This window comes from Pseudophryne corroboree, chromosome 5, assembly GCF_028390025.1.
Source record: "Pseudophryne corroboree isolate aPseCor3 chromosome 5, aPseCor3.hap2, whole genome shotgun sequence".
Taxonomy (NCBI): Eukaryota; Metazoa; Chordata; class Amphibia; order Anura; family Myobatrachidae; genus Pseudophryne; species Pseudophryne corroboree.
This window is the reverse complement of record NC_086448.1, coordinates 703,581,585-703,603,919: the sequence shown is the minus strand read 5'-3', so window position 1 is coordinate 703,603,919 and position 22,335 is coordinate 703,581,585.

Genomic DNA, 22,335 nt, shown 5'->3' with positions numbered 1-22,335 from the left:
GAGCCTGAGGTCTCTGGAGTCCATGACAGAGGGAGAGCGAGAGAAACCTGTGGCAGAGAGAGAGAGGGAGACATGTGGATGGGGAGGAGGGGGGGGGCGGTAGAGAGAGAGAGAGAACTAGGGCAGAGAGAGAGAGAGAGAGAGAGTGAAAGGCCTGGAACAGAGAGAAAAATCTGGGAGATAGAGAGAAACCTGGGGCAGAGAGAGAGAGTAAAACATGAAGGAGAGAAAGACACTGAAGAGTGAGACACACAGGGGAAAAGAGAGAAGGAGAGGCATACTTTGTTATACTTACTTGCTACATTGGTGGTCACACAAAGGTGGTCATTCCGAGTTGATCACTCGCTAGCAGTTTTTAGCAGCCGTGCAAACGCTAAACCACCGCCCTCTGGTAGTGTATTTTAGCTTAGCAGAAGTGCGAACGAAAGGATCGCACAGCAGCTACAAAAAAAAATTGTGCAGCTCCAGAGTAGCATCACACCTACTCAGCGCTTGCGATGACTTCAGACTGTTCAGTTCCTGTTTTGACATCACGAACACGCCCTGCGTTTGACCAGCCACGCCTGCATTTTTCCTGGCACGCCTGCGTTTTTTCGAACACTCCCTGAAAACGGTCAGTTGACACCCAGAAACGCCCTCTTCCTGTCAATCACTCTGCGGCCAGCAGTGCGACTGAAAAGCTTCGCTAGACCTTGTGTGAAACTACATCGTTCATTACGAAAGTAGGTTGCGCGTGCGCATTGCGCTGCATACGCATGCGCAGAAGTGCCTTTTTTTGCATCATCGCTGCACAGCGAACATTTTCAGCTAGCGATCAACTCGGAATGACCCCCCAAGTGCAGTGTCCCGGAAAGGTTGGCGAATCCATTGCTGGGAGCTCCATTGCCAGTCTCCAGCTGGTGTGTTTACAGGTGCCTCATCCCTTTTCCTCTGAGACTCTCATGTCAGTCTGGCCACACACTTGTAGGCACAAACAGGCAGCAGATGGACGTCTAGGACTCACAAGGGTAGGAAAGCAGTGGTGCAATAGGAGAAGAGGAATTCAGCAGGGGCAGGTCATTGGTGGCTGGACCAAGGGGTGGGACCAGTGATGAAAATCCATCAGCCAGAGCAAGCTGAGACCTGACTGATTCTTTTAGGAAAGATTAAACTGTGAGCATGCAGCACAGCATCATGGGCAGGCTTTTTGGGGGAGATAGTGCCTTTTGATTGCAACAATGCAGTGCCAGAGGTGCGATCAGCATGATCACCAAACCTAGCTCCAGCATTACTCACATGTCAGCACTCAGGCCCTGTCCACCCCACCCTTGTTTCAATGCTTTTGTATAAAATGAGTTTTAGCAACCTGTGCATGCGCTGTAGGTAACGTGCATCTTTGTTGTCTATTGTGAGTGGGGCATAGCTTGGACCTTTCTCAATCTGTGAAATGGGGGATTCTGTGTGTCATATGGGAGGCAAATAAGAGGCGACTAGGCATAAGCACAGAAAAGAACCATCTCTTGGGAGTTTTGTAAGAGTGTTGCGGGTGTGTAGCCAGAGCTGCACCATGTTCTGAGTTGGACATACAGTATGCTGAGTGGATGCATATTTCAGTCAATTCTACTGCACCTACCATGGGGTGTAAGTGCCAGTACTAGTGGTGAAGTCTGCTCTCATGTACTGAATATGTGTAAAATGGGTATACATTAGTACGGTTCCGGTATGAATAGTCGACAGTGTTAAGGTCGACAGTCATAGGTCGACCACTATTGGTCGACATTGACATGGTCGACATGGGCATATGGTCGACACATGAAAATGGTCAACACATGAGAGGCCGACACATGAAAAGGTTGACATGGATTTTTGAACTGTTTTCGGTGTCATTTTTTCCGTAAGATGACTAGGAACCCCAATTAGTGTTCAGCGTCCCCTTGCATGACTTGCTTCGCTCACCATGCTGCGGGAAGGTTACTATTCCCAATCGTAGTACACGTGGATGGTAAGGTATGAAAAAGTTAAAAATATATATTTTTATATGTCGACCTTTTGATGTGTCGACCTTTCCATGTGTTGACCATTTTCACGTGTTGACCATTTGTGCATGTCGACCATGTCAATGTCGACCAATAGTGGTCGACCTAATGAGTGTCGACTTTAACATTGTCGACCATCTGAATGGATACCCATTAGTATGTGCATAAAGTCGCATTAGCAATCTGTTTGCAATCCTTATGAATGCGTCCTCCGTGCGACTTGGAATCCGAAGCAGGAAGAGTTGGAGACATGAGAGCAGGGCCGTAACAACGTGTGTGCCAAGTGGGCTTGGCACACAGCGCAGTTGCCCTGAGGGCACACGGCCAGCGGCATGTAATGAGTCAAATTGACTCATTACATGCCGCCTCTAAGTCTGCGCCGTGCGCCGCAGCCGCGCTGTGCAGGGAGGAGAGCTACAGGCTAGCGCCAGGCAGGTGAGAAGGAGGAGGAGGGTGGGGGAGCAGGGAGCCGCAGCAGCGCTATGTCATTGGTAGTAAGCGCCGCTGCAGCATCCCCCTCTCCTTCCGTATAGGCTGCCCGGCGCTGCTGTGGATGCTGGGATGCGGTTCCTCCATCCCAGCATCCACAGCAGCGCCGGGCAGCCAATACGGAAGGAGAGGGGGCTGCTGCAGCGGCGCGTACTACCAATGACATAGCGCTGCTGCGGCTCCAGTCCCCCTCCCTCCTCCTCCTTCTCACCTGCCTGCACCGAGGGAGCTGCACGAGGAGCCTGTCAGCGGGGAGAAGGTAAGTATGTATCTCTCTCTCTCTCTCTTTCTCTCTCTCTCTCTCTGGGGGACACCGTCTGCCATAATGTGTAAAAAGGGGGCCTGGCTGCCGCAATGTGTAAAAAGGGGTCCTGGCTGCCGCAATGTGTAAAAAGGGGGCCTGGCTGCCGCAATGTGTAAAAAGGGGTCCTGGCTGCCGCAATGTGTAAAAAGGGGTCCTGGCTGCTGCAATGTGTAAAAAGGGGGCCTGGCTGCCTCAATGTGTAAAAAGGGGTCCTGGCTGCTGCAATGTGTAAAAAGGGGGCCTGGCTGCCGCAATGTGTAAAACAGGTGGACTGGCTGCCGCAATGTGTAAAAAGGGGGACTGTCTGCTGTAATGTGTAAAAAGGGGGCCTGGCTGCCGCAATGTGTAAAACAGGTGGACTGGCTGCCGCAATGTGTAAAAAGGGGGACTGGCTGCCGCAATGTGTAAAAAGGGGTCCTGGCTGCTGCAATGTGTAAAAAGGGGGCCTGGCTGCCACAATGTGTAAAACAGGTGGACTGGCTGCCGCAATGTGTAAAAAGGGGGACTGGCTGCAGCAATGTGTAAAAAGGGGTCCTGGCTGCAGCAATGTGTAAAAAGGGGTCCTGGCTGCTGCAATGTGTAAAAAGGGGGCCTGGCTGCCGCAATGTGTAAAACAGGTGGACTGGCTGCCGCAATGTGTAAAAAGGGGGACTGTCCGCTGTAATGTGTAAAAAGGGGACGCTGTCTGCTGTAATGTATAAAAGGGGCTCTACCTGGTGTAGTGGCGCTACTGTGCAGCGTAATTTGAATAATGGAGACTACTGTGCACCGTAGTATGAATTGCTATTATTTTGTGGCCACGCCCCTTCCCCATGAAGCCACGCCCCTATATATTTTCCGCGCGCCTACTACGCGCACTGCCCCTATCTTGCAGGGGGGGGGGGGGACACCAATGTCATTTCTTGCACACAGCGCTAAAATGCCTAGTTACGGCACCGCATGAGAGCAACTGAGAATCCCAATATATCTAGCTTGTATCCAAGTCAAAGAGACCAAGTGGGAAATATGGATAACTAGAATGGAAATATATTTTCTGTTCCTAGGCATGCCAATTTTTTGTACACAACACTGTATCAAGGGGGTCATTCCGAGTTGATCGCAAGCTGCCGTTGTTCGCAGGGCAGTGTTCAAGCTAAAAATTGGAATTTCTGCACATGCGTATGCACCGCAATGCGCAGGCGCATCGTACGGGTACAATGAGCATCGTGGGTTTGACTTTGCACAGAGTGTAATGAACATTCCAGTCGCACGGCCGAACGCAGGAAGATTGACATGAAGTGGGCGTTTCTGGGTGTCAATTGACCGCTTTCAGGGAGTGCTTAGAAAAACGCAGGTGTGGCTGGGCATTCGCTGGGCGGGAGTGTGACATCAAAAGCCATCCCTCTGTCGTTAGAATCAACGCACATGAAGAGTAACTACAGGGCTGGTCTTGTTTTGCACAAAAAGATTTTGCAGGCGCTCTGCTGCACAAGCGTTCGCACTTCTGCAAAGTGAAAATACACTCCCAGTGGGAGGTGACAATGCGTTTGCACGGCTGCTAAAAACTGCTAGCGAGCTATCAACTCGGAATGACCCCCTAAGACCTCACTGGGCCCTATTAAAGATACTCATTTGGGGCTTTCACCTGGTCAGTTCATACAATGAAGAATTTTCTCCCGCTAGAGACACAAAAAATAAATCACAAGCTAAATCACAATAAATAGCAAGCTAATCCATAATGGAATAAAACACATAGGGGTCTACGTACATTTGCACATTTTAAGTTTAGTAAAGTTTTTATGTATCCATTACATCCCAAAGTCAGTCGTCTGATCCTTTTTTTATAATTTTTATATGTTTTACATTAAGGTGGCTTTATCTGTTTCCCAGTGTTGAAACTTTCCCCAATAAGTGTGCCATAGCAAAGCATGGAGATTGACATTTCCATGTTACTCTTTTGTTGTGCTTTGTGCGGTACAGATGGGTCCATGTTTATCTTGACCTTTATTAGGATGAACTGAGACTGGGCAGTTGGACTTAGGGGGTCATTCCGAGTTGATCGTACGCTGCCGATTTTTGCTGCGCTGCGATCAGGTCTCTACTGCGCATGCGTATGCACCGTAATGCGCACCCATGTCGTACAGGAATGACCCCCTTAATCCCCTGCTGTAATGACTTAATCCCCTGCTGTATTGTTCTCGGTATTGTATTGCAGCTGAGAACAATAGATGAAGGGTTTATGTTAATAAACCATGTTGTGAATAGGCGCAGCAAACTGGTCAAGATAACTGTGGACCCATCTGTATATAGATACTTCTAAGAGGCCAATGTACAAAGTCTTGGAGAGAGATAAAATGGAGAGAGATAAAGTACCAGCCAATTAGCTCCTAACTGCCATGTTACAGACTGTGGGGCAGATTTATTAAGCTTGGTGAAATGATAAATTGGAAGGTGATAAAGTACCAGCCAGTCAGCTCCTAACTGTCATTTTTCAAACCCAGCCTGTGACATGGTAGTTAGGATCTGATTGGCTGGTCCTTTATCACCTTCCACTTTATCACTTCACCGAGCTTAATAAATCTGCCCCTGTGTATGATATGTATAATAGTGTCACGGATCGTGCCACTTTAACATTACTGAGGTGCAGCAGGTAGGAACATCAACAAGATGTATTATCTTGCATGCTGGAGCAGGGAGTGATAACTCCCCCCTCCTGCGATCCCCGCTAGAGAGCACAGCGCATCAGTTTAGTGCTGATGCGCTGTGTCTCCCTGCCCGACCAGCTCCAGGGCGCATGCGCGAAATCTCGCTACTCACGCGAGACCTCACATGCAGCCCGAAGCCGGCAGCCACCACTGCTGTGGAGATAGGGCATCGACACCTGCAGCTGTCGAAATAGCACCCCTATCATTCTTCACGCACCTCCGCTGTAATACATAGGACAGAAGTGGTCGTGCGCTGATTCAACTTCTCACCCATATCGACAATACTTGGTATATTTGTCCTTAGGATTCTATTTACTTGGATGGAGATAAAGTGGACTGAGATAAAGTACCAGCCCTATATTTGTGTGGTTCCTATTTTCTGCATTTTCTTTATATTTATTATTGTCTACATTTCATTTTGATGATGCAAATAACAAATGAGTGTAAATATGAATATTGTGTATGGTGAATAGTGAATAGTCTACTGGAATCGCCACAGAATGTGACATAAGGACTAGAGTGACATCTTGTGGTTAAATATACTAATGTAATGGTACAATATGTTGCGTTCACCTTGCAAACCCTCCCAGCTTGAAGTAAAAACATATAAGAAATACAAGATTGTCCTCTAGTGGAAACTATGAATATTACAACTACTGTACAACTCGTATGAATAGAGGTCATAGCCAACTGGAATATATAAACAAATTTCAGTAATATACACAACCAGCAAGTCAGTTACTAAATTTGCAGCCAAACACAAGATTTAGGAATAAAACAGAGACCATCAGAAGGCAATACTTATTTGATAATCCATCAGATTGCTTTAATTACCAGTTATTCTCGTAAAACATGAAATATTATTATTATTATTATTATTATTATTATCAGGTAATTATATAGTGCCTATTTGTAAACTATCGACAAAGAGACATTGAGCTGCTCTTGTTATTAAAGCCATTTGATTACCTTTTTTTAAAAAGTTGTTATTAGGAAGCAGGCAGGAACCACGGGAGTACAGGGGGCACTGGATATATTAATATAGTAACAGTTATTTATATAGTGCACACATCAGGGGTGTATTAAGAGAGAAGGGAACCTGTGTGCTGTCTCTGTCTGGGCCCCCTCCTCTCTAGGAGCCAGCGCAGTGGAACTCTGAGCACTATAGGGTCACTAGGAGACCTTAGCTCTGTACCAGAGTCCAGTGCGCATGCATAGGTCTCTGGGAAAATGGTGCAGTGGCCATGTTCCTGGCTACTGTGCATGGGCAAACATCAAGGAAAATGACTGATGTGTCATTTTCCCGGTGACTTGTGTAGCACTGCTGCGGGACTACAGATACTGTAAGTAAGTAATTACAAAATGAATGCAGAGTGTGTAATGTGGGCCCCCCCTGGACACAGGGGCACGTTTGTACCACACACCTTGCACCCATTATAGATATGCCACTGATACACATACAGGTGAAGCTATTAAATAACATGACTGTACTTAAATAAAATAAACCATACCGCATGAGTTAAAAGGGAGTGGGGGAACATTGACCTTGTACTATTACAAAACGGTTTTGCAGTTTTCCTCCCTCTTTCACCCCTCTTGCACAAATACTTGTTTTCCTTGATATCAAAGGTGTTATTTTGGCAGACTGGTTACCAGAGATGTGGGAAAATGGTGTCCTCCTCCATCAGGACAACGCACCAGCCCACACAGCTCTCCCTGTGAAGCAGTTTTTGACCGAGAAACAGATTGCAATGCTAGAACACCGTCCATACTCACCAGACCTAGCACCGTGTGATTTCTTTCTTTTTACTAAAGTCAAATCTGTACTTAAGGAAACCTATTTTGCATCAGTTTCTGAGGTAAAGAAGAGAACGATGGAGCTGTTGAGACAACTGAAAGCATGGCTTTGACCAATCCAACATAAGAATGCAGCGGTGTGTGGATGCAGAATGGAAGTACATAGAAGGAGAATGGAGTAAAAATGTACCTAATATAATAATGTGTTAATTATAGCACCTGTCTTGTTATGTAATAGCCACACTTCGTAGCATTTTACAAAGAATATTTAGTCATTTACATCATCTCTTCCCCAGTGGAAGCACTAGAGCTTACAAATCAACAGTATGTTCCTGTCCACATGGGCACAGAAATCAGGGATAATTTTTGTCAGAAGCCAACTAACCTACTAGTATGACAAGACGCTGTAAAAACCATACATTTATTCACCAGTAAAAAAAGACACATTTATTCTGTTATTAACAATGGGGGTGGGAAAAGCCCAAGCACTGTCAGCACAGGAATGTTGTCACCTAGGAGGGGGGTCCATATTTCTTTTCTGTGGTCCTGATCACCCTAGGGCGGTGGATCTCAAAGTCAGTCCTCAGGACCCCAAACGGTTCATGTTTTTGGGATAACCTGTGGATGTTTAAATTGTGACAGTTGATAATACACCTGTGCCAACTACATACAGTATTCAGTAGTCTGGTGGTTCTCAGGCTTGATTCTCGGGACCCTAACAGTTCACATTTTCCAAAGTACTTGGCTGAGCACATGTGTTAGACCAACTGTCACCAGTTAAAGATCCACAGGTAACCTGAAAAACAGTCCTGAGGTCAGAGTTTGAGAACCACTGCCCTATAGAATACAACTCCATGCTAACCCGACCAGCCCTAGATTGATACTAGGACGGTTTCCCAGCTATAGTGCCACCAGAAGGGAGACACTTTTTTATTATTATTTTTATTTTATTTTAACATGTTGCAATAACACTGGATTAGGCCTGGTATGTGTGGGTTTTATACCAGACGAATATCACCAACAACCTGTTAAAACAAATGGCAGTATCACCAGAGATGGCGCTGGTGTGGCAGCATATTCTGTGTGGAACAGGAGGGATCGCCCACACGGAGAACAAAAGGAGCACAGGTAAGACTGCTGGTGGACAAGGTCAGGTGGCCAGGATTCATACCTGCAGGGAGATCCCCAAACTCTAATATTCTGATCTATGGAGCTGTGGCAGCGAGCCAAGCCAGACAGGAATCTGTTACTTTGCAGGTAGAAGAAAAATGCAGATGCACACTACTAGTACAAGAAACACTGATAGTAAGAATAATTTAAATAATCCCTCTCTATTAACATGGAGTATAATTGAAGTTCTTAGCCACATTTGCGCAAATATGCAGGCCCATGTACCGCGACCTGGTGACTTCATGGCACCTCTTCCATTTACCCTCAGGTGTTTTAGCAAGGTTCCTGCATTTCAGATCATACATTGATACGGACACTATTTAAAGGTAAGACCTGGATAAATGTATATAATGTGATAGTATTAGGAATGTTAGGGACCCATGTGATGAAGTCACGTGGTCGTGGTACATGGGCCCGCATATTTGCGCAAATGTGTGCTAAGAAGAACTTCAATAGCATTCCACTCGTCGGGATCCCAGGTGTCTTAATACTGATGCCAGGATCCCGACAGGGTCACCATACCGCCAGCGGAATACCGTCAAGGTAGGTGATTTCCGCTCCATGAGTATCTACGACACCCATAGAGTAAGAATAGAACCTGTGGCGAGCGCAGCGAGCCCGCAAGGGGCTTCATTGCGCTCACCCCCCCCCCTGCTGGTATTCTGCCGCACGGGATGTCAGTGTCGGTATACTGATATTCGGCATCCCGTGCGGCGGGATCACATACCGATCCCTGTGAGAGAAAGTGAAGTGAAAATATGTATGTGAAGTGAAAATATGTATGTATATTGTTCTTCATAGGCTCCTACATGACTTGATGGATCTGAACCAAACTTGGTACACATACCCTTCATTATCCAACTTAAAATACTGGTGGGTTTTAAATAAAAAAAAAATCACCCCTTTCCAGGACCATATATCTTATATATAAAATTAATTGGTCTGTTTCTTTGTCTGTCTGGTTATGCATTCGGGCACCCCTGCACCAATTGTGATGAACCAATGGAGGTGGTCCAGTTGGATGCTAGCCAGGTTTTGGGTGGGTTAGAGTCCCGGTATGACCTCACAGCGGAATGCACCGGGCAGTACTGTGGCCCAGGGAGCCTGTTCTGGACCTTCTACTGGATGGATTTGGAAGAAAACTTCACAGAGTGGTAACATTGGATCCCAGAAGACATACTAGGGGGTTGGTGTCCCATTTGGACCTCCCACTTGAATACGCTGGCCAGAACTTGGACCCGGAAAGCCTGTTGTGGGCCTGTCACTGGATGGATTTGGATGAAAACTTTAATTATAATAACTGATAGAAATAACCATAATTCAATGACCTGAAATAACTGGCTGAAATAACCATAGCCCTCTGCAGGCAGAGCCGGATTAAGGGGGCCCCTCTCTTGGGGGCCACCTGGCCAGAGCTGCCCTGGCCTCCAACCCAGCTAGCTGCTGCTGTAGTCCCCTCTCCTGTGACCTCCATGTGTCTGCTCTGTGCCGCTGGGGTACATAGCAGGATATAAGCAGGCATGCATATAGAGGTCAGGATCACCAGGCACAATAAAGATTTTTGTTTTGGCTGCTCACTCGTAACATATTGGGAATGGGAAGGTGATGGAGGGCTGCTGCAGAGGTACAAGGAATGAGGACGGGATGGAGGGCTGCTGCAGAGGTACAGGGAATGGGGACGGGATGGAGGGCTGCAGCAGAGGTACAGGGAATGGGGAGGTGATGGAGGGCTGCAGCAGAGGTACAGGGAATGGGGAGGTGATGGAGGGCTGCAGCAGAGGTACAGGGAATGGGGATGGGATGGAGGGCTGCAGCACAGGTACAAGGAATGGGGACGGGATGGAGGGCTGCAGCAGGGGCACAAGGTGGCTGAGGCGAGGCTGCTGCAGAGGCACATGGGAGTAAAGGGAGGGCTGCTGCAGGGGCACAGGAGGTGTGAGCTGAGGTGCTGTAGGGGCACTTGGGCGAAGCCACGCCCATCACAGGTGAGGCCACGCCCATCACGTATGAGGCCACGCCCACCACGGACGAGTCCACGCCCCTTTCCGGATCGGCTGAGGCAAGGCAGCTGCAGAGGCACAGGGCGAGAGGAAGGGCTGAAGCTGCTGCAGGGGCACAGGGGGTGAGGGCTGAGACTGCTGCATAAGCACAGAGGGAAGGGAGGGCTGAGGCTGCTGCAGAGGCACAGGGGGAGGGAGTCTGCCTCTGTAGCAGGAGTGCAGGTAGGATCTGTGCTGTTACTGCCGCATGGAGGAGCAGGGTGATTCACACACACACAGTGGGCACAGTCAGGGGGACAAGTTGTCTTAAGTACCCCACCCCCCCGAAAGACTTAATCTGTCCCTGCTTGTGGGTGCTTACTAATACATACAGCTAAAGTGGTCGCAAATTGCAGTGCAATCCTGGGTGCTAATATCTCACCCAGATCCAGTGGTGCAAGTAGAAATATTTTCTTATGGGTACTGAGTGATGATAAATGGGCGTGGTCATGTGTTGTGATGGGGCGTGGCCACATGCTGCTAGTGGGAGTGGCTACATGACACTAGTGGCGTGGCCACATGACACAGCCCCTTTTTTGGGGTATTCTGGAGGCAAGGTTAAAAATATATAGTAATGCCCCCAATTTAATAACAATATATAGTAATGCCTCTAGTATAATAGAAATGTATAGTGATACCTCCAGTATAATAGTAATATATAGTATTGCCCCCAATTTAATAACAATATATAGTAATGGCTCCATTATAACAGGAAAATACAGCCACTGTCGCACTCCCGGTAACCCTGACAATGTGGGAGGAGCCGTGATGCTGCCAAGCACCATGGTCTTGTTGCTTTGTGGTACATTATAATTGTGGCAATGGCAAGGTGTGTGGCAGGTGGTACTGTGTACCCGCTGCCAAATTCTTAAGGGTACTTCGTACCCAAGCGTACCCGCATACTTGCACCACTGCCCAAATCGCATTAAATATGTGATCAATGATTTATGGACCCCTTAGTGTGTAATGTGTTGATGGGATGACTCAAATCTAACGATAATACGAGGTTTTATTATTTTTCCTATGTTCTGTGATATAATTATAATAATTCCAGCTTTAGAGGTCTATTTATCACCATCCACATCTGATGGTGCGGATGACAGGTGATAAACTCGACCAGACTCGCACTGTACATCGCATATATGTATCATTTATCGCATGCAGGGACAGACCTCTCCGCAGCATCAGGGTATATTTCGTAAAAAGTACCCCGATGTCCTGCTGTGCATGCGCCGCATGACGCTACCACCGTCGCCGGGTTCCTCCCCCCTACCCTCGTCAGTACTACCCCCGTGCTGAACAAAAAAAAAAAATCTCCCCCGAATTATATACTTACCAGTCCAGGAGCCGGTGTCCGCTGCTTCAAGAGGCTGCTGGGCGCCGGATTCTTTGTCTGTGAAGTGAACCCCGGTGCTGTAAAGTGCACTGCCGCTTTGCAGCTTCAATTTACTGCACCAGGGTTACAGCGCAGCATTTGGGGGACCCGGCGCCCAGCAGTGCTCACCGGAGCAGCGGACATCGGCTCCCTGGACTGGTAAGTATGTTTTTTTTTTACAAGCTTTCTCTGCCAGGGGGCAGAGAAAGCTGGGCAAATGCAGCATATCGCAGAGCTGCCCTGTGAATTCGCTTGCCTGAGCTAGCGAAATTGTCACAGGGCACACTGCTGTATCTTTTTAGTTTTTTTTTTAGTAAATTCGGCCACATTGCATTTCCCATTATAAGTATGGGGAATGCGATGTGGCTTACTAAAAAAATTACAATTAAAGGGTTTGGAGCAGAAAACGGCTCCAAATGACCTTTAATACATTTGAGTGATACCTGAATAATGTGAAAAGGGTGTGAAAACACCCTTTTTTACATTATTTTAGTAAAAATAATGGTTATAAATAGGCCCCATCTGAGAGTCTTTTGTTTAATTCTTGGTACAAAACTAAATAAATACATAAGTAAGTAAATAAATCGATATATTGTGCACAAATCCACTTATTATTAGCCATATAAGCTAATACAGTAAGTAAATATTACAATCTACAAGATCAAACTATTGTTACTCTTTGCCTATATATGTAAAGAGATAAATGTAATTCTGTAAGTCATTTTCATTAGGTTAAATGCAGTCTAATAAAAAAGATTATAATAGCAGGTCGAAAAGGTTGCTCTGGATTCTGTATTTGTCAAGGTCGGGGTGTTCTGCAATTCTGAGGGATAAAGGCAGATGCTGTACAAAGATTAATATGGAATCCAAAAATAACAGAAAAGGTCATTGCGTGCTGTTTACATGGACACATAAGCCCTTGAAGGTTTTCCATAAATGAAGATCTGTTAGCCGCTGCCTTAATAATAATGAGACAAATGAACAATAAAATACATTTTAATGAGCTGAGTCCAAGTTGCCTAAACTAACAACAAGTATCTAAAATAGGCTTGAAAACACTGATTATGTCATGTCAGTCTATTTGGACATAATTTAATTGCAATGGCTACATTTCCTTTTGTCGTTTGCAAAGTACTATTTTTGTATCTATCTTACTTCTATGACACATTTTCATTAACGCATACCAGCCCACCGCTTAACATTGTCATCACATAGCATACCTCCCCCTCTTTCCTCCCCCATCTCTCTCATTATTGCTTCCTGCCCTCAGCTCCCCTGAGTCGTCCATTAATCCCCCCCCCCCTCCCCAGTATATAAGCTTCTATGAGCAGGGCCCTCCTCCCTGCTGTCTCATCATCTACTACTCTTGCTCACCAGCTACACTCGTCCACCTCCTCCATGGTCTCTCTGCCCGGCACTCCACACGTCTATGTCTTTCCTTCACACCTCTTACAGTGGTTCTAAACGTATCAGTTGCGCCCTAGAGACGAGTATGGTTGCAGGTTCCAGCTTGTAAGGAATATTCCCCTTGCACAACATGTATCAGCAGCTGTACTGAGAGTTCTAGAGTTATTTAGTAATAGTGTACAATGCAGCGTACTGTATTGTACTGTGATACCATGGGGGGAGATGTATCAAGCAGTGTAAAGAGTGGAGAAGTGGGCCAGTGGGGACGTTGCCCACAGCAATCATCAATTTACTTGATAAATGCTCAGAACTGATTGGTTGCTATGGGCAACTTCTCCACTGGTCCACTTCTCCACTCATTTCACTGCTTGGTACTGCAACCCAAATGTACTGTCTTGTTATTTAACCTCTGTATGGTGCTGCAGACCACATGTGGCACCCTATAAATAAAGTTGTTTATTATTATTATTATTATTATTAGTAGTAGTAGTAGTAGTAATAGTAGTAGTAGTATTAGTAGTATTATTAGTATTATTATTAGTATTATTATTATTAAATTAGTAAATTCAGACTCTCCTTCATCGGAGGCTAGAGGAGTCTCTTTACTCACTGAGCCCATGGAGCCATAAGGGATCCACTCTCATGGAAAGGCATAGCGAGCTCCTTTATTTCTCTTTTCTAGTGTAGTAGAAGCTTCTCTCTGGCACCTGGATTTCCAGCCATCTTCAAAAAAGGAATCCTCCTCGTCCTCTAATGACTTGATTGGTGGCAATAAAGATGACATCCAAAACCCGCAAAACCAAAAACATGACACAAAAAAAAAAAACAACAGAAAAAGTGGTAAGTGCCCAAAGGCCCCAGCCTTATTACCGTTGGGTGTAAAAAATTGCCTTGCCCAGCCATAAGGCCAAGGTTAAGATTTTTTTTAAATACCTTACTGAGTGCATTGATGTTCCCATTCACCAGTCTGTGATTTTGGAAACTGTCACTTTTGGCTACTAAGGGCCTAATTCAGAGTTGATCGCAGCAGCAAATTTGTTAGCAGTTGGGCAAAACCATGGGGGTCATTCCGACCTGATCGCACGCTAGCTTTTTGTGCAGCGCTGCGATCAGGTCAGAACTGCACATGCGTATGCACTTCAATGAGCACGTGCGTCGCACGGGTACAAAGCGGATCGTTGTTATGTGATGGGTTTTACGAAGAATCCATTCGCACAGCCGATCGCAAGGAGATTGACAGGAAGAAGGCATTTGTGGGTGGCAACTGACCGTTTTCTGGGAGTGGTTGGAAAAACACAGGCGTGTCCAAGTGTTTGCAGGGCGGGTGTCTGACGTCAATTCCGGGCCCGGACAGGCTGAAATGTCGCAGTGGCTGAGTAAGTTTTGAGCTACTGAGAAACTGCACAAATATTTTTTGTACCACCCGGCTGCACATGCGATAGCACACTTACACAGCTAAAATACACTCCCCTGTAGGCGGCGACTATCTGATCGCAGCGCTGCAAAATATTGCTAGCGAGCGATCAGGTCTGAGTTAGGCCCAATGTGCACTGCAGGTGTGGCAGATATAACATCTGCAGAGAGTTAGATTTGGATGGGTTATATTGTTTCTGTGCAGGGCAAATACTGGCTGCTTTATTTTTACACTGCAATTTAGATATCAATTTGAACACACCCCACTCAAATCTAACTCTCTCTGCACATGTTATATTGGGTGTACTATGGTATGCCGGCGGCCGGGATCCCGGCGGCCAGCATACCGGCGCTGGGATCCTGACCGCCGGCATACCGGCAGCTGGGCGAGCGCAAATGAGCACCTTGCAGGCTCTCTACGCTCCAGGAGGGTTGTGGACCCCCAAGAGGGAGAATAGTTGTGGGTATGCCGGGTGTCAGGATTCCGGCGCCGGTATACTGACTGCCGGGATCCCAACAACCGGCATACTGAATACCACCTGTTATATCTGCCCCCCACCCTGCAGTTCACATGGTTTTTCCCAACTGCTAACAAATTTGCTGCTGCGCTCAACTCTGAATTACCCCCTAAGACAGTGATTGCAAATACTGTAGAAGCACAGCTGACAGCTGATAAAAGTCCACTTCATTCACAATTAATTTCAAGGTACTGTGGGGAAGAAGCAGCATATTAGCATCCAGTGAAATAGAACGTCATTAAGTGAGCATTCACCAATATTAAAAAGCTACTATTGTCATTGATAAATATTATCAGGCAGTAGCAGTGACAGCGACTCTGGGTGTGCTGATCTCTGAGAAAATGGTGCAGCGACCATTTTTTCTACTGCGCATGTGCAAAATGCTCAGAAAATGGCCACCATTTCCCCCTGCCACCTGCGCACCACCTAGTGCTCAGGGTTGCTGTCACTGCCTCTGCCGCGCGACTCTGGAGAGGTAAGTATTGAAAAAATGAGTTCATGGTCTGCGGTGTGGGCCTCTTTAGACCCAGGGGCCCATGTGCACTGCACACAATGCACCCATTATAGATACGCCATTGGTCAGGTATGGATCATTAAGTCAACCAATATTAGGTCAAAAGTCACTAGGTCGACTCCATATGGATGACATGCACATGGTCGACAGGGTCAAAAGGTTGGCAGTGAAAAGTCGACAGGTACAAAAGGTCAACACAGTGAAAATGTCGACATGGAAACGGTCAACACAAAAAAAGGTCAACACGTTTTTTGCATTTTTGGGTGCCATTTTGTATATTTAAACACGTGACCCCAAATAGTGTACCACGTCCCCGACACATGGCTCTCCTTGCTCACCATGCTTCAGGCAAAGTGCCTTGCTCCACTACTACTATCGACCATTTGAACCTGTTGACCTTAAGCAATGTCGAGCTTTTACATGTTGACTTATTGACCATGTTGACCTAATGCACATTGACCATATGGAGTCGACCCATTGACTGTAGTTCTTATTACTGTCGACCTATCATCCAGATACCCAACTGATCACAGTGCAAACCTGCTAGTAAAAGCTCAGTGGAAGTGGCAGCTACAGTATATACAGTAGCATGTAGTAGCTGACACTGATAAAGGAAAAATTCCAAATAGTGTGAAAATCAGCAAAAAATCATGACTCTTGTTGTGTAATAGCCACTGGCAGTAAGTGACCATGATAGTATTCTATATAATGGGCTGATATAAGTGTCAAAGCCCGGGTATATAGCGGTACAGATATGAAAACCATTAATTGTAGTAATTGATACAAGTTCTCAGTCTTTTAGGGAGCTCTATCAAAGCTTCTATAGAGCAGAGAAGGGGTCAAGTGAGAAGTCGCCAACCTCAACCAATCATTTTCTACCTGTTATTTTATGAAATGAGCTTGATAAATGCTAGCTAGATGTTTGCTGTAACGTCTCCACTTGTCCACATCCATCCTGTTTGGATCCATAGAACCTGTATTTGCTTGTGGACACAAGAACTGAAACCACTGGGCTAGAGATGAACCTGAAGAGAGAATGGCTGGATGCACTAATGATGCTACTATAGGGGAGAGCTCTGGGACCGAGGCAGGGCAGAAGAGACTGGTGGCTGAGCTGGAACCAGTAACACTTTGGGACCGGGTCGGTTCCAGTGATGTTTCAGGACCAAGCTGGAACCAGTGATGCTTCAGGGCCTGGGCTGGATCAAGTGATGCTTCAGGGCTGGGACTGGAACCTACTGGAACCAGTCTAAGGTTCAGGGTGCTGGACTGAAACCAGCTTAGCTTCAGAAGAACAGGAATGGGTGTCTGGAATCGCTTGGCATAGGGCTGTCAACTGGCTGGGACGTGTAATTCATCATATAGGACTGAATGAGTAATATGAACCACACAATAGAACTGACAGCTGGCTTGAGTCAGTAGTTCACCAGGACAGAGGTGCTGTTTAGCTGGAACTCCATGTACTGATGGTTGATGGCTGGGGCCAGTAGTTCACAAAGAGGAAGATGCTATTAACTGTAAATACAATGTACTGCTGGTTGCTGGCTGGTTCCAGTAGTGCTAAGGATAAATCAATGAGCTGTAGTAGAGCAGAAATCAGTGAGCTGTACCAGAAGTCTGCGTAGAGCTGTGAGTCTGAAAACAGGTATGCTGAAATTGATGACAAAAGCAAGTTGACTGGAACTCTGAAATTTGTGGTTGGAATGCTTCACATGCAGGGAACCCTGCAATGCATGAAACTGGAAAACTAGGAAATGTAGTCTTCTATACTCTGGAGCCAGGAAAAGCAATGAGGCTTGCCGCAAACATCAGCTTAGAAGTCAAGATGTAACTTATTGCTCTGTCAGTCACATGACATTCAGGGAAGGCTTACATAGCAGTTGCAGGACACTGGTTGGCTGCTAGAATCAGCGGAGGCAAAAAGCACACTGATCAAGGAGAATGAGGTCAGCTGATATGAACTGATATGGTGATGTCCATTTAAAGGCAAGCAGAAAACCTAACCTGCAATGCAGGTAGCAAAGGTAAGTCACATGATAAATCACTTTAGCATGAGTGTTAAAGGTCAGGTTCCTGACATTGAGTAGAAGGAATATAGGTGAAATGAGAACCCTTTTTTAGGGGAGCATATAGTATGTTGGGCTATTTGGGGCTGTATTTTATGCTGAACATTTTTGGAGTTTGCTAAATATTTTTGGGGTTGTACTACAATCTGGATATTAAATTCTGGCTATTTTAAAATCTTCTTAATAGGGTGCTGTGTATTATTGTGGATATAATATACTTGGTTTTGCATTAAAATGAAAAGCTCCTTTAAATCTAATGACTATCTTGCTGGAATTGCATTTTCAAGCTTTGCTCCAGGAGACTAAAATATGCCAGGTTTATACTAGTGATGAGCGGGTTCGGTTCCTCGGGATCCGAACCCCCCCGAACTTCACCCATTTTACACAGTTCCGAGGCAGCCTCGGATCTTCCCGCCTTGCTCGGTTAACCCGAACGCGCCCAAACGTCATCATCCCGCTGTCGGATTCTTGCGAGATTCGTATTCTATATAAGGAGCAGCACGTTGCCACCATTTTCACTCGTGCTTTGGAGATGATAGCGAGAGGACGTGGCTGCGTTCTCTCAGTTTCTTTGTTCAGTGTGCTGCAAATATCTGTGCTCAGTGTGCTGCAAATATCTGTGCTCAGTGTGCTTGCAAATATCTGTGCTCAGTGTGCTTGCAAATATCTGTGCTCAGTGTGCTGCAAATATCTGTGCTCAGTGTGCTTGCAAATATCTGTGCTCAGTGTGCTTGCAAATATCTGTGCTCAGTGTGCTGAAAATATCTGCGTTATCTGCCTGAAAAACGCTCCATATCTGTGCTGCATTGTAGTATATAGTAGGAGGACAGTGCAGAATTTTGCTGTGACCACCAGTATATATATATAGCAGTATGGTACAGTAGTCCACTGCTCTACCTCTGTGTCGGCAAGTATACTATCCATCCATACCTGTGCTGCATTTTAGTTGTGCGCAGTATATAGTAGGAGGACAGTACAGAATTTTGCTGACCACCAGTATATATATAGCAGTATGGTATACTAGTCCACTGCTCTACCTACCTCTGTGTCGTCAAGTATACTATCCATCCATACCTGTGCTGCATTTTAGTTGTGCGCAGTATATAGTAGGAGGACAGTGCAGAATTTTGCTGACCACCAGTATATATGTAGCAGTATGGTACAGTAGTCCACTGCTCTACCTCTGTGTCGTCAAGTATACTATCCATCCATACCTGTGCTGCATTTTAGTTGTGTGCAGTATATAGTAGGAGGACAGTGCAGAAATTTGCTGACCACCAGTATATATATAGCAGTATGGTACAGTAGTCCACTGCTCTACCTCTGTGTCGTCAAGTATACTATCCATATCTGTGCTGCATTGTAGTTGTGCGCAGTATATAGTAGGAGGACAGTGCAGAATTTTGCTGATCACCAGTATATATATAGCAGTACGGTACAGTAGTCCACTGCTCTACCTCTGTGTTGTCACGTATACTATCCATATCTGTGCTGCATTTTAGTTGTGTGCAGTATATAGTAGGAGGACAGTGCAGAATTTTGCTGACCACCAGTATATATATAGCAGTACGGTACAGTAGTCCACTGCTCTACCTCTGTGTCGTCAAGTATACTATCCATCCATACCTGTGCTGCATTTTAGTTGTGCGCAGTATATAGTAGGAGGACAGTGCAGAATTTTGCTGACCACCAGTATATATATAGCAGTACGGTACAGTAGTCCACTGCTCTACCTCTGTGTCGTCAAGTATACTATCCATATCTGTGCTGCATTGTAGTTGTGCGCAGTATATAGTAGGAGGACAGTGCAGAATTTTGCTGACCACCAGTATATATATAGCAGTACGGTACAGTAGTCCACTGCTCTACCTCTGTGTCGTCAAGTATACTATCCATATGTGTGCTGCATTTTAGTTGTGCGCAGTATATAGTAGGAGGACAGTGCAGAATTTTGCTGACCACCAGTATATATATAGCAGTACGGTACAGTAGGCCATTGCTATTGATATATATTACTGGCATATAATTCCACACATTAAAAAATGGAGAACAAAAATGTGGAGGGTAAAATAGGGAAAGATCAAGATCCACTTCCACCTCGTGCTAAAGCTGCTGCCACTAGTCATGGCCAAGACGATGAAATGCCATCAACGTCATCTGCCAAGGCCGATGCCCAATGTCATAGTAGAGAGCATGTAAAATTCAAAAAACAAAAGTTCAGTAAAATGACCCAAAAATCAAAATTATAAGCGTCTGATAAGAAGCGTAAACTTGCCAATATGCCATTTACGACATGGAGTGGCAAGGAACGGCTGAGGCCCTGTCCTATGTTCATGGCTAGTGGTTCAGCTTCACATGAGGATGGAAGCACTCATCCTCCCGCTAGAAAAATGAAAAGACTTAAGCTGGCAAAAGCACAGCAAAGAACTGTACGTTTTTCTAAATCACAAATCCCCAAGGAGAGTCCAATTGTGTCGGTTGCGATGCCTGACCTTCCCAACACTGTACGGGAAGAGGTGGCACCTTCCACGATTTGCACGCCCCCTGCAAGTGCTGGAAGGAGCACCCGCAGTCCAGTTCCTGATAGTCAAATTGAAGATGTCACTGTTGAAGTACACCAGGATGAGGATATGGGTGTTGCTGGCGCTGAGGAGGAAATTGACAAGGAGGATTCTGATGGTGAGGTGGTTTGTTTAAGTCAGGCACCCGGAGAGACACCTGTTGTCCGTGGGACGAATATGGCCATTGACATGCCTGGTCAAATTACAAAAAAAATCACCTCTTTGGTGTGTAATTATTTTAACAGAAATGCGGACAACAGGTGTTAAGCCGTGTGTTGCCTTTGTCAAGCTGTTATAAGTAGGGGTAAGGACGTTAACCACCTCAGAACATCCTCCCTTATACGACACCTGGAGCACATTCATCAGAAGCCATTGACAAGTTCAAAAACTTTGGGTGACAGCGGAAGCAGTCCACTGACAACTAAATCCCTTCCTCTTGTAACCAAGCTACTGCGAACAACACCACCAACTCCCTCAGTGTCAATTTCCTCCTTAGACAGGAAAGCCAATAGTCTTGCAGGCCATGTCATTGGCAAGTCTGACGAGTCCTCTCCTGCCTGGGATTCCTCCGATGCATCTTTGAGTGTAATGCCTACTGCTGCTGGCGCTGCTGTTGATGCTGCTGGGAGTCGATCATCATCCCAGAGTGGAAGTCGGAAGACCACTTGTACTACTTCCAGTAAGCAATTGACTGTCCAACAGTCCATTGTGAGGAAGATGAAATATCACGGCAGTCATCCTGCTGCAAAGCAGATAACTCAGGCCCTGGCAGCCTGGGTGGTGTTAAACGTGTGTCCGGTATACACCGTTAATTCACAGGGAATTAGACAATTTATTGAGTTAGTGTGTCCCCGGTACCAAATACCATCTAGGTTCCACATCTCTAGGCAGGCGATACCGAGAATGTACACAGACCTGAGAAATAGAGTCACCAGTGTCCTAAAAAATGCAGTTGTACCCAATGTCCACTTAATCACGGACATGTGGACAAGTGGAGCAGGGCAGACTCAGGACTATATGACTGTGACAGCCCACTGGGTAGATGTATTGCCTCCCGCAGCAAGAACAGCAGCGGCGGCACCAGTAGCAGCATCTCGCAAACGCCAACTCGTTCCTAGGCAGGCTATGCTTTGTATCCCCGCTTTCCATAAGAGGCACACAGCTGACAACCTCTTACGGAAACTGAGGAACATCATCGCAGAATGGCTTACCCCAATTGGACTCTCCTGGGGATTTGTGACATCGGACAGCGCCACCAATATTGTGCGTGCATTACATGTGGGCAAATTCCAGCACGTCCCATGTTTTGCACATACATTGAATTTGGTGGTGCAGAATTATTTAAAAAACGACAGGGGCGTGCAAGAGATGCTGTCGGTGGCCCGAAGAATTGTGGGCCACTTTCGGCATTCAGCCACCGCGTGCCGAAGACTGGAGCACCAGCAAACACTCCTGAACCTGCCCCGTCATCATCTGAAGCAAGAGGTGGTAGCGAGGTGGAATTCAACCCTCTATATGCTTCAGAGGATGGAGGAGCAGCAAAAGTCCATTCAAGCCTATACATCTGCCCATGATATAGGCAAAGGAGGGGGAATGCACCTGACTCAAGCGCAGTGGAGAATGATTTCAACGTTGTGCAAGGTTCTGCAACCCTTTGAACTTGCCACACGTGAAGTCAGTTCAGACACTGCCAGCCTGAGTCAGGTCATTCCCCTCATCAGGCTTTTGCAGAAGAAGCTGGAGAGATTGAAGGAGGGGCTAAAACTTAGCGATTCCGCTAGGCATGTGGGACTTGTGGATGGAGCCCTTCATTCGCTTAACCAGGATTCACGGGTGATCAATCTGTTGAAATCAGAGCACTACATTTTGGCCACCGTGCTCGATCCTAGGTTTAAAGCCTACGTTGTATCTCTCTTTCCGGCAGAGGTGCAAAGACCTGCCGGTAAGACACTTGTCAAGTCAAGCGGAACGTGACCCGTCAAC